This window comes from Prionailurus viverrinus, chromosome B4 (assembly GCF_022837055.1).
Source record: "Prionailurus viverrinus isolate Anna chromosome B4, UM_Priviv_1.0, whole genome shotgun sequence".
In the NCBI taxonomy this organism is placed as follows: domain Eukaryota; kingdom Metazoa; phylum Chordata; class Mammalia; order Carnivora; family Felidae; genus Prionailurus; species Prionailurus viverrinus.
Window position 1 is genome coordinate 129,766,367 of NC_062567.1, and position 12,738 is coordinate 129,779,104.

At 58.4% G+C, this 12,738-nt stretch overlaps 1 long non-coding RNA gene across 1 annotated transcript; it reads right to left on the reverse strand.

Annotated features, from left to right (window-relative positions):
- Positions 1-1,975: 1,975 nt before the first annotated feature.
- LOC125170515 (uncharacterized) lies at positions 1,976-7,541 on the reverse strand. The gene is made up of 3 exons (XR_007154065.1): positions 7,433-7,541; positions 6,203-6,321; positions 1,976-2,814 (listed from the first exon to the last, which is right to left on the reverse strand). It is a non-coding gene; the product is annotated as an uncharacterized LOC125170515 (long non-coding RNA).
- Positions 7,542-12,738: the final 5,197 nt, after the last annotated feature.

A 12,738-nucleotide genomic window follows, 5' to 3' on the forward strand; every position in this document is an offset into this window, starting at 1 on the left:
CAATGGAGGGCCTGTACCTCGCCACCACCATTGCAGAACCTGTTTCGCTCTCCCAGGATCCTGGCAGAAGGACCCTTTTCCGGAATGTGCCTTCTGCTGGTCTCAGGCAGGGGCCACACCCACAGGCTGCGTTGCCTCTGTGGGCCTGCCGGATGGCAAATAATGGCCCCAAGGATATTAGGTCCTAATCTCTGGAAACTGTGAAGGTGACTGAAGACAACATTAAATGAAGGGTTTTGAGATAGGGAGATTATCTTGCATTATTAAGGTGGCCCTAAATGGAATCCCAAGTGTTCTTTTTTTTTTTTTTTTTTAAAACGTGGTTTTTATTTCATAACCAAATGGAAGTCATTTGGGAATAATTATTTTTTTTCAACTTTTTTTTTTGGGGGGGGGACAGAGAGAGACAGAGCATGAACAGGGGAGGGACTGAGAGAGAGAGAGAGAGACACAGAATCGGAAGCAGGCTCCAGGCTCCGAGCCATCAGCCCAGAGCCCGACGCGGGGCTCGAACTCACGGACCACGAGATCGTGACCTGGCTGAAGTCGGACGCTTAACTGACTGCACCACCCAGGCGCCCCCCAAGTGTTCTTTAAGAGGGAGGCAGAGGGGCGCCTGGGTGGCTCAGTCGGTTTAGCGTCAGACTTCAGCTCAGGTCACGATCTCGTGGTCCGTGAGTTCGAGCCCCGCGTCGGGCTCTGGGCTGATGGCTCGGAGCCTGGAGCCTGCTTCTGATTCTGTGTCTCCCTCTCTCTCTGTCCCTCCCCCATTCATGCTCTGTCTCTCTCTGTCCCAAAAATAAATAAACGTTAAAAAAATAATTAAAAAAAAAAAAAGGAGGGAGGCAGAGAAGAGGAGAGGGCAGAGGTTGGAGTGGTGTGGCTATAAGACAAGGAATACTGGAGGCTGCCGGAAGCTGGAAGAGGCAAGGAACGGACTCTCCCCTAAAGCCCCAAAGGGAGCATGGCCCTGCTGACACTTTGATTTCAGTCCATTGATTTTGATTTTGGATGCCTGGTCTTCTGAACTGGGAGAGAATACATTTCTGTTGCTGATAAGTCACCGAATTTAGGCTGACTTGTTACAGCAGCCACAGAAAAGTAACAAGGGCCCCGGAGAAATTCTTGCCTTTGCTGTTGAGGTCTCCCGTGTTTGTGCCGTGCCCCTCCGGCCGTCCTGACTGTCGTCACTGATGCCACCCATCGGACTTGTGAGATCACATGCAGACCCGTCTCCCCATCTCTCTGCGCCTCGCCTGTCTGCCGTCCACTCATTCAGCAACCCTCCGCCCTTCTGGGCTCTTCCCTCTGTGGCCGCCATTCAGTTGGCCAGTCTTCCCCCAGCTCGCTTCTGCCCTCGTTCTCGGCCCCATTCTTGCTCCTCCCCTCTCTCCTCATCATCTCAGACACAGTGGCAGGGCGGGCGGTGGACAGCTTTGCCCACTGGAACAAGGGGGCTGACAGTGTAGACGCTGCAGTGGGGCCACACGATGGCTTTCGCTAGACACTTTTGCCTTGGTGGCTCCTTCCTTCATTTCATATGTATGTGTATATATACACACACACACACACACATATATATAGTTATACGTATACATATATATTATATATGTATATATGTACATATATATAAAGTTTATTTATTTTGAGAGAGAGACAGTGTGAGTAGGGGAGGGGCAGAGGGAGAGAGAGAGAGAGAGAGAGAGAGAGAATCCCAAGCAGGCTCTATGCTGTCAGCACAGAGCCCGATGCGGGGCTCAAACTCACAAAACCATGAGATCATGACCTGAGCCGAAACCAAGAGTCAGACGCCTGAGCCCCCTGGGTGCCCCAATAAAAAAAAAAATATATATATATATATATATATATATTTAAAGTTCTATATTATGATCACATTGGCTGAAAAAGTACTGCAATGTAGGCTTGATTCATGAGTAAATATTTATTACTATTATATGTAATTTTCCTTCTGGCGTTAAAAGGATGAAAACGAAAACATTTCCGTGGGCCCTGGGCGCCACGCCTGTTCTGCCTGATGGGAAAGTTCGCCGTGCGCTGGGGATGTTCGAGGAACAGCTCAGCCGGGGGGAGCCCGAACGGGCCCACCGGGGCGCTCCTGGGCCACAGAACACTCTGGGGCTCTCACCCAGACCAGCCAGAGGAAGTGAGGCGTCAGGATAGGAGTGATAAAAGGTGAGGAGAATACAGGAGCCGCAGCCCTGGCTCTAGGCCAGGTGCCCCACTTGCTTGCTCTGTGATCCGGGGGCGGCCACTTGGCCTCTCGGAGCCATTTGCCTCACTCGTAAAATGTGAATAGTAGCGACCATCCTGTGCGTGACCTTGGACGAGTCAGCAAGGCCCCCTGGCCTCTGTTTCCTCGTGTGTGAGGTCGAGTGAGGAGAGGGCTTTTGCCAATGGAGATCTTTGGGAAGACGAGGGAGGAGGTCAGCCTCCTGGTCTGTCGTGGGCTCGTAGTCAAGTCAGGGAGCTTCTCTGTGCTTCCAGAGACCCGGGCGCTCACATGGAGGTGGAATGACCTGTGTACCCCTCTGCCTGCCCCACGTGCCAGGGACGGGTCCATAGCGCTCAGTCGTGCGCACAAGTGACACACAAGTGACAGTAAAGCCTCCAGCCACCTCACTGCTGCCCAGGCCACCTCTACCTCTTCCTCTCTGCTGTCAGCACAGGTCAGCAGCCAAGGGTGTCCGCGTCTGTCCCTTAATCATCACGAGCTGAGCATCCTTGTTGGGGGTGTGGTGGGGGAGGACTTGACTTTAATGTCAGGCTTCCTGGCAGCAGGAACACGTTTGGCAGCTATGGGGGAGGAGGGGGTGGCCTCAGAGGATCTTGGGGCCCTCCCACCCCCCAGGGCTGTTTCTCTATCTCCTTGGGATCTGATGTGGGCTCCCCGTTCCACCCTGCCCCAGCTGGCGACAGGACTCCACATTTATGGGATCTTTCATCCCGAGAACTCAAAAAGCACAGTTTGTTGTCACTGGGTGGCAAGCACAGTTAAGCCTGTTTTATGGACGGGAAAGGCCAGTCCGAGGAAGGAAAGGTACTGGGGCCAGGTTACTAAGTGGGCCAGCCGGGCGCCAGGGACCTGGAACAGAAGGACACTCCCAGCCAGCTCTTATGGGTGACTGTGCCTTAGTCGTCTCTCTCCCCCGACGCCTGTTACAGGGCCAGCCTCCTAATAACCGCTCAGTAAACCTGCTTCCGCTAACTGCCTGACTCCCCAGGCTTCAGACACCCTACACCCCAGTGTGGCAGCCGCAGACCCCTGAGTGCCCCGCTTGCGCTCCCCAGAGCTGAGCCCTCCTCGGCCTCACCCAGGGCCCCTCCCGCTCGCACACCTTTGCCCAGGCCGCGCACTGGCCTAGAATGCCCTTTCCCCATTTCTCGGCCTGATGAATCTCTACGAAGCTTTCAAGGATGGGCTCAAATGTCACTTGTCCCATGGAGGCTTGCTTCCTTGCCTCCAAACTCCCCAGGCGGGGGGAAAGTCTCCCGTACCATGTTCCGGCATCCCTCATCCCCTTGTCCAGGCGCTTCTCACACTGTGTTCTGGAATGGGAACACCAGTCACCCACAGCGCCCAGGGATAGCGTGAGCTCTAGACAGGCCAGTGCCTGACGCTCGGCGGAAGCTTTGACGATCACTCCTTGCCCCCTGCAAGGCGTCTGGCCGGATGGCTTGCCCGGCCTGTGCGGTCAGGAGGCCAGTCAGAGGCAGCACTGGGGCCTCTGAGGGCACTGGCCCCTGGGCCACTGCTCATGGGCTCATATAGAAGAACTTGCCTGATATCCCCGTGAGGTTGTCTCTCCTGCAAATGACTCCCAGCCCCTTGACATCCCCACCACCTGCTCCCCCTCCTGTGGGGACATTGCTGGGCCCATTAATCAGCCCTTCTCAGCCTCAGTGTCCTCATCCATACAGTGGGGATGGCGTTGACGTGTCTACTTCATACAAGCTTAGCCCAGTGCTTGGCACAGAGTGAAGTGCCCGATCAATGTCGACTGCTTTCTAATTTACGAAGCATTTGTTCAGCCGATGCCTACCGCGTGCCTGCTTTGCCAGTGACCCAGAGCCGGTCCCGCTGGAGAGGGAGGTGAGTAAGCAGATCATCACCACACAGTGAGGCCCCGGGAGGGACACAGGCCTCTAAGGGCCCCTCTGACCTGGGCCTCGGTGTCACTTCCATGGGCCCTTCCTCCGTAAAAATATTAAAAATTCTCCTCTGCAGCTGTGTTGGTATAAAGGGCAACATAATGCAGGCTACGCTGTATCCATTTCCCCCCCTTCTGATGGAAAACATGTCCTCGGGCCTTAAAAGTGCTGTGGGCCCTGGTACTGTGCCTGCTGTGCGTAAGGGTCTGGCTGCGACTGTCCTCACCCCGATCTGGGGAGTCAGAGAAGCTGCCATCCTGCCCTGCCCTCCAGGGGCCTGTGGTGAGGATGTGAGCTGCACCGGACGACAGGGGCAGCGGTCCTCACAGCATTGCTATTGTTGGTGTGGCCAGCAGGCCTCTCCCACGCAGGGACAGACCTCCGAGGGGCCCTCAGCCCTCAGCACCCAGCTGTCAGCGCAGCAGCTGGTACGGGGAGGAAGGTCCCACCATGAGTCACTCGGTGCAGTTCCCAGAGAGGGCGCAGGACTTGTGAGCCCTTGGGCGTGGCTGGGGGCGTTTCAATCTGGGGACCCCAGACCATTCAGTTCTCCTGTGCCCCGCCCCTGTTTCCTGGGGGCATGTACCTCCATGGGCGTGGGCCAATCTGGCTGACTGGTTCTGGTGGCCCATAAGTGGGGCGGGGCAGGACAGCAGAGGCCACCTGTGGTCACCTGCTCGGCTCAGCCCTATCAGTCCGTGAACTTCTCGGCCAGCACCTCCAAGGGCACCGTGTCCAGCCCGGTCGGCAGCCACAAGCCCAGGGCCTCCCTGTGCTCAGACTCCCGCATGCCACGGCTTCCTGGTGGTCAGGGGCTGCGGGCTCAAGAAGTTTCCCTTCCTGTGACTCAGCCTTCTTGTCACGCTCTTGACAGCTTTCCTCTTGGGGCCAGGGTGGTTGCGGTTATTTGAAATTCAGGCAGTTTCTCAGTCTTCCCTCTCCGGCCCCTCCGCAGCCATCAGCCCCCCACCCCAGATCCTTCAGAGCTGGGTCCCTGCTCCACTCCACGCCTCACCCCTAACTGCCAGCCTCCCTCCCGAGACCAGCTCCTTGAGTCCTGTCCCCCTTTTCTTTCCTCCTAGGCTCCAATCCTTCCCCTGGGAACCCCTCAGCGCAGTGTGACCTCCTCCTCCCTGCCCAACGTCCCTCTGCTCCTTGGGGCCCCTCATGCCTTGGAGCATCAGAGGGCTCGAGTTGGCTCAGGCCTCCCGTGTACCCAGGAAGAAGTTGGGGGACAGCAGCACGCAGCGCACGTGATCCCTTTCGGTCACAGAAGCATCGCTTCCCAGCCTGCTCCCACAGCCCCCAGGCTTACTGTTCAGAGCACAAGCGAAGACAGTGCAGTAAACACAAAAGGGTCCCCTCATCATTTAGCTGCGGTGCCAGCAAAGGTCATGGTACCAGCACCTTGGAACGACTCAGGCCAGCAAGCCCTGCCCCAGAGCCTCCTCCCTGTGCCCCCGCCCCCAGTCTGTTCCTTTCCTTTCTCAAACTCCAGTGACAGCCACAGGGACTTGCCTACCGTTTTCACACCGTCAGGCTGCTTCTAGCCTCCACGCCTCTGCTTGTGACCTCTACCTGGCAGCCCATGTCACTTTTCCTGTCTTGGCTAACACTCCCCTAACACACACACACACACACACACACACACACACACACTTAAATCTTTCAAATCCTACTGACAATGGCATCTCCTCCAGGAAGTCCCCCTGGACTCCAGGGTGGGCTGTGAGTCCCTTCACGGGACTCTGTGCCCTCTGCTGCCTTCCTCATTAGCACTGTCCCCTGTCCCCCGCCAGAGATGGGCCAGTGTCCGAGGCTCCGTCTTGGGCTGGCAGGGAGAAGGCTCACAGGCACAGTGGGTGGAGTCCAGAGGGCCACGGTCTGCGTCCACTATGGAGATGGGGTCCCCAGGAGGAAGAGGGGGATGCAACCCCCATGGGGGACAGGACGGGGAGGGGAAGCCTCGGGGGGTGGCTCAGGATGGGGGGGGACTCTCAGTGCGCTGTGTCCCCAGGCCGGGCCCGCTCACCTGGGCGTGTGAAGAAGATTTTGCAGAGCCTTCTGTCAGTAGTGTGCCGTCTCAGATCACCTTGACAATGTTCACCCTTCCGCCCCCCAGCTGGGGGAACCCTCCAGAATTCCAGGATTCTGTCCCAGAAAAGAGGGAAAGAAGGAGACGCACTCATCAGGCCCTGGGCACTCTCCTAACACCTATCAGCTCAGTTAAATCTCTAAAATGTGAGATATAGGCTGACCACCACCTTTACAGGAAGCTGAGCTTGGGGAAATTAAGTGGCTTGTCTGAGGCAAGCATCTGGTGAATGGTGAGGCCAGAGGGTCTGATTCAAAGCAGATGCCCTTTCTACCCTCCGGGTGCCCCCTCTGGGGGGCAGGGAAACCCAGGGGCAAGATGGAGACCCGCAGCCCGGGCTGTGCCCCGGGCTTCCAGAAACCTGGCCTCAGAGGCTCACCGAGACAGGAGAAAAGCCACCCGTTCTAACCATGTTGCTCAAAGGCAGAGAAACGGCAGAGGTGGGCAGGGGTCTCCTGATCCTGGGTCAGCCTGATATTCGACAGAAGGCCCCGCCCCCCCCACTTCCCACCCGGCCCTCGGCCCCAGAGCCCAGCACTGGAAGCCTCATGCCGGGCCCGAGACCTGCTGGTCCTGGGGGAGGGGGTGTCTCGGCACCTTGCCCACAACACCAGGGACAGAATCCTGCACCTGTGAGGGAGCTGCATGGCTGTGGGGGTAGCTTTGCCTCCCTGGGCCTCAGTTTCTTCATCTGCCAAAGTGGAATAAAGACGCCCACTTTGAGGGACCACGGTGCGGCTCGAACGATGTCGTGGCACAGTCTTGCCCTTACACGCTAGCTCCCTTCCCTCTTCTCTGGCTTCCTTCCAAAAATGGTCCGCAGGAAGGCCTTTCTAAAGTCAAGAGAGAAGGGGCACCTGGGTGGCTCAGTCAGTTAAGTGTCCGGCTTCGGCCCAGGTCGTGATCTCGCCGTTCATGGGTTCAAGCCCCACGCCGGCCTCTGTGCTGACAGCTCGGAGCCTGGAAGCTACTTTGGATTCTGTGTCTCCCTCTCTCTCTCTCTCTCTCTCTCTGCCCCTCTCCCACTCATGTTCTGTCTCTCAAAAATAAATAAACATTAAGAAAATTAAAGTCAAGAGAGACGGTCCAGCAGAAGGGGCCTGGGCGAAGGGAGGGGGGTGGTTTGTCTCTGAAGAACACTGCACTTACAGTCTGCTCTGGACTCACCTCTCTGCTCAGCTCCTCGTGGCTGTGTGGCCCCGGGCAGGGTAGTTAACCTCTCTGTGCTTCATCCTCTTCACCCTGCCTCACCAGGTGCGATCACAGATGTGTGAGTGTCTGTGGAGGAACATTCCTGGGTTTTTTTGTTTTTGTTTTTGTTTTTTCCTTTGGGAATGTGGAGTGTGGCCAATGTCCCTTCCCAGGGTGACTGTCGGCTCGGGGTGGGGGTGGGGGTGTCTCTCCTCTGGAGGCGACGCTCCCAGCCACAGGATGGAGACGTGCCAGGGTGTCCCTTCTTGCTTTCTCGGATGGCTTCTGGGGCGGGAGGGGGGGGGTGTCGCTGAGAGGGACGGGCCCTGCCTGAATTTTCCTCTGCACCCAAGTCCTGTGGCCTGTGTTGGCCATGGAGGCAGGGTAGGGGCTCCGCCCTGCCCTGCTTGGAGCAAACCCTCTAAGCGGAAAATCCAAAGGGGCCTGAAAGGCAGCTTCTAGAGTGCTCCCTCGCTCTACGAAAGCTTCCCAATCAAATTGTATTAATTTGGCCTCTTCCCCCGGGGGCTAAAGTGAGAGTCAGAGCCGAAGTGGCCCCCCAGAGGGGGCACTCCAGCACAGAGGGAGGTTCTAAGGTATTGGGGCTTGGGGGCCGAGGGGGAAACCCTCGGAATAACCCTCTGGACAAAGGGGCGATGGAGTGCGGAGGTGGGAACGGGTGGAGGATGAGGTGGGCAGAGACCTGCCGCATCTCTGGCGTCTGCCCTGGGCGGGGTCCTAAGCACCTGCCCCTCCATGCTCCCGCGGCCCTGCCAGGTGGGGACTGTTGAGCAGGCGGGGTGACAGGAGGGGGCTCAGGGATTGAAGTGGGCGTGCTGAGGCCCGGCTGGGTCATAGCTTGCTGCCCCCGCATGCAGGGCACACAGTAGACGCTCAATAAACGTTTGTGAGTCACGATCGGAAGGCAGAGCTAACTCAAAGCCACCACACCTCTTCCCACTTGGGCCTGATGAACCTGAAGAGGGGGCCTGGCCGGGGCCTTGGAGAAGAGCAGGGTGTAGGCAGAGCCCCGCCGGCCCTCCCAGCGCCCTCATGTGGGCCCCGGCGGGGACGGTCGCGGCTGAGCCTTGTTATGCCCACGTGTGGCCACAAGAGGTCGCCCCGCACCGCCAGCTGCAGCGAGAACAGCCTCCCAGAGGGCTCCTAGCGGTAGTGGAGGCAACTCAGCTTGGAGAAAAAGGACCGCGCGGCGTTGCGTGCGGGGTGGACAGGACGGGGGCTGAACTGTGCCATCTGGAAGGTCAGCCCTTGGACACAAAGAGGAAATGGGCCCAGAGAGGGAGTGGCTGGCCCCTGGGACGCCCAGCCAGCTCATGGCAGAGCCAAGAGGCCCCCTCCCTGGTCTCTCCTCATGGGCTCGGGGACCGTTTACCATTGGGCGCACATGACAGCTTGCGCCGGGTTCCCCCAGACTTCCGGGCTGTAAGGAGGAGATAGCATTGGGGAGGGCAGGGCTGGGAGATGGGGAATGTGGGGTGGGGGCACGCAGGTGGCACTTGACCGCACCCAAGGCCACAGTCCTCTTGGACTCCTCCAAGAGTCACAGACACGCACCCAGACCTCCTCCATCAGGGCGGGCCTAGCAGGTCACGCTGGGGGTACAGCTCTCAGCCTGGTGGCCGTGGAAGCGTTGCCACGGGGGTAGGAAGTGCGCTCGGGGGTCTGGCTTAGCAGCTCTGCCCACCTGAGGGTCAAGGCTGGCCCCGGGTGTCGAGGCAGCTGGACCTTGCAGGCCAGGGTGAGGAGTTGGGCTTTACCCTGGGGCAGCAGGGGCTGTCAGGCGGGCGTTAAGCTGGGGCACAGCATAGTCATTCTGGCTGCTGTTGGGGGAGCGAGATGGGGGTGACGAGCTGGGTTAGGAGGCCCTGCTCTCCCGTGCACCTGCGGCATAGCCACGGCCCAGCTCCACCCTTGACTAGCAAAGCAGGTTACTTACTGGCTTCCGGCTGCCTCTCCCGAGTCCTCGTCCTCGGAGCTGGAAGAAGAGGCCTTTGTTCCTGGCTCTACGGCATCACAATCCCGCAGGAAGCTTCCGTGGCTCCCTCCCTGCTGACACGGGTGTGCCTCACCCAGCCCTAGCCCCAGCCCTGCCCCTCCCCACCCCCAGCTTCCTTGGCTACAACGCCAGACCCTGGGCCCTATGGAAATCCCTTCCAGGTCCAGCTCAAATGTCACTTCCTCTGAGAAGCCCTCTGGGCCGGTCTGGGTATTGAGGCTTCTCCCCGGCACCCCCAGCCTGTGGGATCTCAGCACTCACCAATTAGCCAGGGTTGTGGCCAAGGTCCCGGGGGGGTGGGGGTGGTAGGGAACACGCTTAGTGGCAGAGACTGGCCGTTTCGAATCCCCGGGGCCCAGCAGCAGACGGAACATTCAGCAGGAGGGATGAGGAAGAGAGGAAAGGCAACCTGAGACAGAGAAACCAGCCCCCATTCTGGAGCCTGTCTGAGCCGGACGGCCTCACAGAGGCCCAGCTGGAGACGTGGAGAGGCTTGGTCTCTCTCTGGGGCAACGGTGTCACCCAGGAGCCGCACCTTCTCCATCCAAAACTCTTGCTGTTTGTCATCGAGTTCTTTTGGGGAGGAACTGGAGGCCCGTGTCCTTCTCCCAGCACGGGCACGGGAGTTTTACAGGGGTGGGCACACAGCTCGGCCAGTGTGCCTGTGGTCGCCTGGAATGCTGTGTCCCCTCCCCGGTTTCTGCTGAGCCTCTCCAGCGTCCTGTTGAAGTCCCATGGCTTCTGGCCGAGGGCCTCCAGGGGCTCCTGAGCTGGGGTGGGGGAGGAAGCGGGGGCTGCCCTGGCTGTGACAAGGCCGCCTGAAGGGGCCCAAGAGGAAGGGAGCGAGGGCCACGGGGATGAGTCCCAGGAGCTGGAGGGTGGTATCCTTGTCACTATGGAAACAGTGGGGGGGAGGCGGGCCATGGAGCTGGGTGGGGCCAACGACCTCGCAGGAGGTCACCCCTCCAAGACACCGCCATCCCCAGCACATGACGGGTTACCACACACTGTCGCCTCCCCCCCAGCTCGGCACCCTCGCGCCATCCTGGCGTAGGCCTTCCCCCTACCCCCGGCCTGACCTCTCTGTGGCAGCTGGACTCTGCCACGTGGGTCCTGTCACCGCCTTCGTGGCCACCTGCTTCCACTCGTCGCCTCGGTGAGCGAGGCCCACAAAGGCCTGGCTCACTGCCTCAGTCCCTTCCCCTTGCGTGGGACCCCACGTCCAGTTCAGTTCAAGGTCCAGCTCAAACGTCCCTCCTCTGGTCTCTGCGCCCCTCCTGGGCACTCCCACCCCCCAGGATGGCACTTTGTCCCCAGAGCTGTCCCCGCTGGCTCCCAGGTCTGCCCAACTGCAAGCTCCCGAGGGGGTGGCGAGCATATCACACTGACCTGTGTCCCCCCCGGCCCCGCCCCCGCAGAAGCCGGCACAAAGAATGCGCTCAAAGATTTGACAGATGAATACACGGACAAGGACATTCACGTAATAAGCATTTATTGAGCACCATCTGTGTACACAACCCCGTGCGAAGCCCCTCAGCTCCCACAAGTGCTCCAGACTATGCACGTTCAAGGGGGAGACTCTGCCCGCACCGGGGCGATCGGGAAGGCTTGGGGGAAGCTTTCCGGGGGGCTTGGAAGACACGTGTCCTGAACATCCACCGGCTTACCCGTGGCTCTGCCCGCACAGGGTTCTCCAGGAAGCTCCGTCAGAGTCCGTGTCCTCACTGAGGGCAGGGGCCGCAGTGGGTGCCCATTTCCTCTGCACGGGGCCCAGCACTTCCTCAGAGTTTGTCAGATATTTGCTAAGACCACCGTGACAGCGGGTGAAGCTGAAAGTGGTTGTCAAAGGCCAACCCGGGGGTAGGAGCCCAGCTGACAGTCGCCTCTGGCAGAGGCTTTAACAACAGTAGCTAATTCGTGACCCCTTTCAATTGCTACTCTGTACCCTTAGCCCTCGCAATGACCTCTGGGGTAGCAGGGCAAGGACTTCTCCCCACTTTACACATGAGGAGAGTGGGGGCTCAGGAGCTGAAGGGACTCACTCAAGGCCACACAACTGGCAAGTGGTGGAGCTGGCACTGGAATTCGGGTCTAACTGAAACCCAGCACCCTCTTCCTGCTTTGCAATGCTCTTCCACCCGTGGGAACCCACTTACGCTGCTTCTGGATTTGAAGTGGTTCTTAGGAACCAGGCCCAAGGTGAGTGACTTTGTGAATCCCAAGCATACCTGAGGCCTTCTGTGAGGAGCCTGGAAATTTGGCATCAGAACTCAAGGGACTAGGGTCAGCCCCTGACTCAGTCATGGCTGATAACCTGCCTTGTGTGCTTGTTGCTCTAAGTTTCCTCGGACTTTTTCACTCATCCATCAACTGTCTATCCACCATACATCCATCCATTCCCATTCTATCCATCACCCAGGTATTCATCATCCATCCATCCATCACCCATCTATCCATCATCCATCCATCCATCCACCCATCCATCCGTCACCCATCTATCCTCCCATCCACCCATCCATCCATCCATCCATCATCCATCACCCATCACTCATCCATCTATCTATCCATCACCCATCCATCCACCACCCATTCATCCATCCATCCATCCTCCATTCTCCATCCATCCATCCATCCATCCACCCACCCATCCACCCATCCATCCATCACCCATCTATCCTCCCATCCATCCATCCATCCATCCATCCATCATCCATCACCCATCCATCCATCCACCCATCCATCCATCCATCCATCCACTCATCCATCCATCACCCATCTGTCACCCATCCATCCATCCATCCACCCACCCATCCATCACCCATCTATTACCCATCCATCCATCCACCCATCCATCCATCCATCCATCCATTCATCCATCATCCATCACCCATCTATCACCCATCCATCCATCCACCCACCCATCCATCCACCCACCCATCCATCCTCCCATCCATCCATCCACTCATCCATCCATCACCCATCTATCACCCATCCATCCATACATCTACCCATCCATCCACCCACCCATCCACCCATCCATCTACCACCCATCTATCCTCCCATCCATCCATCCATCACCCATATCACCCATCCATCCATACATCCACCCACCCATCCATCCACCCGTCACCCATCTATCACCCATCCATCCATCCACCCACCCATCCATCCATCCACCCATCCATCACCCATCTATCCTCCCATCCATCCATCCACCCATCCATCCATCACCCATCTATCCTACCATCCATCCATCCACCCATCC